Raw genomic sequence first — 5,548 nt, 5'->3', positions numbered from 1 at the left:
AAAGACGAGGGTAGGGGGGGTTTTCAGCGGTGCACGGAGTGCGCAGGAGGCGGGTTTTTCGTCATTTCTGCCCGAACGGGGAACCATAGCGGCCGTTGCAATCGGCCATTGCGCGCAGCCGTTCCGATCGGCCATTGCGCACGACCGTTCTGATCGGCCATTGCGCACGGTAGTTGCGCGCGGCCATTCCGATCAGCCATTGCGCGCAGTCATTGCGCTCCCGTTGGAGCGCCGCTGTGGGAGTGTCGCCCTCCGGCCAAAGCCCAAAAGTAAGTGAATGGGCCTTCGCACTTTGGGCAATTTCAACCGAGAGGAAAAGAAGCGTGAAGTTGACGTGATGCAACAGCACAATAGTTAACGGCCGACCTAGGATGCGTCATCGTGCAACTTGTGAGCGGCCATTGCGCGCGGCCGTTTCGATCGGCCATTGCGCGCGGCCGTTCCGATCAGCCATGGCGCGCAGTCGTTACGCTCCTGTTGGAGCGTCGCTGTGGGAATGTCGCCCTCTGGCCAAACCCCAAAAGTAAATGAATGGGCCTTCGCACTTTGTGCAATTCCAACCAAGAGGAAGAGTGAAACTTCTGAGCGGCCGTTGCACGCAGCCGTTGCAATCGGCCATTGCGCGCGGTAATTCCGATCGGCCATTGCAGTTTCAACCGAGAGGAAGTGTGCGGCTGTGGAGTGGCCGTTGCGCTCGGCCGTTGCGAGCAAGCGTGCCAATCGCCCATTGCGCGTGGTTGTTGCGCGCGGCCGATCAGCCATTGCAGTTTCAACCGAGAGGAAGTTTTCGGCTTTGGAGCGGCCGTTGCACGCGGCCGTTGCGATCGGCCATTGCGCGCGGCCGTTCCATCGGCCATTGCTCGCGGTCATTCAAAGTCAAAGTCAAAGTCTGCTTTATTGTCAACCTCTTCATATGCCAAGACACACAAAGAAATCGAAATTACGTTTCCACTATCCCACGGTGACAAGACATAGTACACGACATACAAACAAGCAAACAACACAAAATAAAAACAAGAAGGCACAAACAATGAATAATAAGAGTGATGAATAAATAATAAATAAACAAACAACACAATAAACTAGAATGTGCAATTTCTGGAGAAATTGCGTGTGAAGGCGAAATGTATGAATAACTTCTTCGGGGAATGTAAGTGGGAAGTTGTGGAATAGGTAGGCAAAAGGTTGAAAGTTGGAATGGGTTGAATCGGTTGAAAAATGTAGAAATGAGAAGGGAAAAAGGAATTGGGTGTGAATTTCAAAATAAAAGATGTGAAGTTTTTGGGAAGTTGTGGAATAGGTAGAAAAATGATGAACAGTTGAAAGTTGGAATGGGTTGAATCGGTTGAAAAATGTAGAAATGAGAAGGGAAAAAGGAAATATTGGAGAATTGGGTGTGAATTTCAAAATAAAAGATGTGAAGTTTTTGGGAAGTGGGAAGTTGTGGAATAGGTAGGCAAAAGATGAACAGTTGAAAGTTGGAATGGGTTGAATCGGTTGAAAAATGTAGAAATGAGAAGGGAAAAAGGAATTGGGTGTGAATTTCAAAATAAAAGATGTGAAGTTTTTGGTAAGTGGGAAGTTGTGGAATAGGTAGAAAAATGATGAACAGTTGAAAGTTGGAATGGGTTGAATCGGTTGAAAAATGTAGAAATGAGAGGTGAAAAACGAAATTTTGTGAAATGTCGAATGTTACATTAAGAATGAATGGGGAAAAATTTGTCGGAATTCTGGGAATTTTGCGAAAACGGAAAATTTTCGGAACGAGAAAAATGGAAGCCACCCTTTCCTGAATATTTGGAATACGTGAAAAGTGGAATGGAGTGAATCGGATGAATTTTGTGGAAGAAGAAGCGGGACAAAAAAGTGAGGAGAATAAAATATAATAATAACTAGAATGTGCAATTTCTGGAGAAATTGCGTGTGAAGGCGAAATGTATGAATAACTTCTTCGGGGAATGCTGCCGAATGACGTTGAAACGTGTTGAATTACTTGAGAAATGTAGAATTTTTGGAGAATTTGTGTTGAATTTCAAAATAAAAGATGTGAAGTTTTTGGTAAGTGGGAAGTTGTGGAATAGGTAGAAAAATGATGAACAGTTGAAAGTTGGAATGGGTTGAATCGGTTGAAAAATGTAGAAATGAGAAGGGAAAAAGGAATTGGGTGTGAATTTCAAAATAAAAGATGTGAAGTTTTTGGTAAGTGGGAAGTTGTGGAATAGGTAGAAAAATGATGAACAGTTGAAAGTTGGAATGGGTTGAATCGGTTGAAAAATGTAGAAATGAGAAGGGAAAAAGGAATTGGTGTGAATTTCAAAATAAAAGATGTGAAGTTTTTGGGAAGTTGTGGAATAGGTAGAAAAATGATGAACAGTTGAAAGTTGGAATGGGTTGAATCGGTTGAAAAATGTAGAAATGAGAAGGGAAAAAGGAAATATTGGAGAATTGGGTGTGAATTTCAAAATAAAAGATGTGAAGTTTTTGGGAAGTGGGAAGTTGTGGAATAGGTAGGCAAAAGATGAACAGTTGAAAGTTGGAATGGGTTGAATCGGTTGAAAAATGTAGAAATGAGAAGGGAAAAAGGAATTGGGTGTGAATTTCAAAATAAAAGATGTGAAGTTTTTGGGAAGTTGTGGAATAGGTAGAAAAATGATGAACAGTTGAAAGTTGGAATGGGTTGAATCGGTTGAAAAATGTAGAAATGAGAAGGGAAAAGAAATATTGGAGAATTGGGTGTGAATTTCAAAATAAAAGATGTGAAGTTTTTGGGAAGTGGGAAGTTGTGGAATAGGTAGGCAAAAGATGAACAGTTGAAAGTTGGAATGGGTTGAATCGGTTGAAAAATGTAGAAATTAGAGTAGAAAAACGGAATTTTAGAGAATTTTGGTTGAATTTCAAAATAAAAGATGTGAAGTTTTTGGTAAGTGGGAAGTTGTGGAATAGGTAGGCAAAAAGATGAACAGTTGAAAGTTGGAATGGGTTGAATCGGTTGAAAAATGTAGAAATGAGAGGTGAAAAACGAAATATTGTGAAATGTCGAATGTGACATTAAGAATGAATGGGGAAAAATTTGTCGGAATTTTGGGAATTCTGCGAAAACGGAAAATTTTCGGAACGAGAAAAATGGAAGCGCTCATGCCGTGAATATTTGGAATACGTGAAAAGTGGAATGGAGTGAATCGGATGAATTATGTGGAAGAAGAAGCTGGACAAGGAATAAAATAGAATAATAATAATAATAATAAAGTGAATGGAGTAGAATAACATATGTGTGAAGGCCTTCGCCTTCACACAATAATAATAAAGTAAATGGTGTAGAATAACATATGTGTGAAGGCCATCGCCTTCACACAATAATAATAAAGTGAAAAAGTAGAATAACATATGTGTGAAGGCCATCGCCTTCACACAATAAAGTTAATGGTGTAGAATAACATATGTGTGAAGGCCATCGCCTTCACACAATAATAATAAAGTGAATGGAGTAGAATAACATATGTGTGAAGGCCATCGCCTTCACACAATAATAATAAAGTAAATGGAGTAGAATAACATATGTGTGAAGGCCATCGCCTTCACACAATAAAGTAGAATAACATATGTGTGAAGGCCATCGCCTTCACACAATAAATAAATAAGACGAGCAAAACGGAGCAAGTGTGCATACAGCAGACAGCAGAATATAGCGCAAAAGTACAGGACGCTACGCAGAAGGGGGGAGAGAGTTCAGGATCCTAACAGCCTGGATACGAAGCTGTTGGTGAGTCTGGTGGTGCGGGAGCGCAGGCTCCTGTACCTCTTCCCAGAGGGCAGAAGATCGAACAAAGAGTGAGCGGGGTGACTCACATCGCTCACAATCGTGGTCGCCTTGCGGGTGAGATGGGAGGTGTAAATGTCCTTCAAGGAGGGGAGTGAAGCACCAATAATCTTACCAGCCGTGTTCACTATGCGCTGGAGGGCCTTCATGTTGTAGTCTGTGCAGCTACCACCCCAAACAGCAATACAGCTGGAGAGGACGCTCTCAATGGTGCCACGATAAAATGTAGTCATGACGGCCGGAGGAGCACACGCTCGCCTGAGTTTCCGCAGGAAGTACAGGCGGCGCTGGGCCTTCTTCGCCAGTGATGCGGTGTTGGTGGACCAGGAGAGATCCTCACTGATGTGCACCCCCAGGAACCTGGTGCTGCTCACTCTCTCCACCACAGCACCGTCGATGGTCAGCGGCAGGTGTCGGGTGTGACCCTTCCGGAAGTCAACAACAATCTCCTTGGTCTTGTTGACGTTCAGCAGGAGGTTGTTGTCCTTGCACCACGTGGTCAAGGTTGGTCAACCTCCAACCTGTATTGAGTCTCGTCGCCCTTGGTGATGAGACCCACCAGAGTCGTGTCGTCAGCAAATTTCACCATGCGGTTGGCGCTGTAGGTTGCAGCGCAGTCATGCGTCAGCAGGGTGAAGAGCAGCGGACTGAGCACGCAGCCTTGGGGGGCCCCCGTGCTCAGCGTGATGCTGGCGGAGATCTTGTCGCCAACACGTACCACCTGAGGTCTCTGACTGAGGAAGTCTAGTAGCCAGTTGCAGAGGTAGGTACTGAGGCCCAGCTTGGCGAGTTTGCAGATGAGTCGTTGTGGCACAATGGTGTTGAAGGCAGAACTGAAGTCCACAAACAGCAATCTCACATACGAGTCCCTACTCTCCATGTGGGTGAGGGCCGAGTGGAGGGCCGAGCAGATGGCATCCTCAGAGGACCGTTTGGCTCGGTACGCAAACTGGAAGGGGTCTATGGTGGGGGGTAGAATGGATCTGATGTGCTCCATGACAAGCCGCTCAAAGCACTTCATGATGATGGGCGTCAGTGCCACGGGGCGGTAGTCATTGAAGCAGGACGGGGCAGGTTTCTTCAGCACAGGTACGATGGTGGCAGCCTCGAAACACGAAGGGACGACGGCTTGCTGCAGGGAAATGTTGAAGATGTCCGTGAAGACACCCGTCAGCTCCCCAGCGCAATCCTTCAGCGCTCGACCCGGGATGTTGTCAGGGCCCGCCGCCTTACTAGTGTTGATAGCGGCAAGCGCCCTCCTCACGCTATCAGCAGAGAGGCACAGGGGCTGCTCTTGTGGAGGAGGAGGGGCCTTCAGCGGGCAAGTGCTGTTCTGAGCGTCGAAGCGAGCAAAGAAGCGATTGAGATCGTTGAGCAGACGGATGTCGCCCTCACAGCTCTGCGGCGCGGGCTTGTAGTCCGTGATGGTCTGAATGCCCTGCCAAAGGCTCCGTGCGTCCTTGCTGTCCTTGAAGTGGGCGGTAATCCTGCAAGAGAACGCCCTTCTCGCCTCCTTGATGACCCGGGACAGGTCGGCCCTCGCTGTCCTCTAGCCAGCCTCATCCCCCGCTCTGAAGGCTTTGTCCCTGGCCCTCAGCAGCCTGAGGACAGGCCCAGTCAGCCACGGCTTCCAGTTAGCCCGAGTGACGATGTATTTCGAGTGGGTCACATCATCAATGCACTTCGCGACGTAAGAGGAAACAGAGTCAGTATACTCCTCTATATCCGTCC

Source organism: Syngnathus acus, chromosome 10, assembly GCF_901709675.1.
Source record: "Syngnathus acus chromosome 10, fSynAcu1.2, whole genome shotgun sequence".
NCBI lineage: Eukaryota > Metazoa > Chordata > Actinopteri > Syngnathiformes > Syngnathidae > Syngnathus > Syngnathus acus.
The sequence above is the reverse complement of the archived record's forward strand: the minus strand, read 5'-3'. Positions refer to the sequence as shown.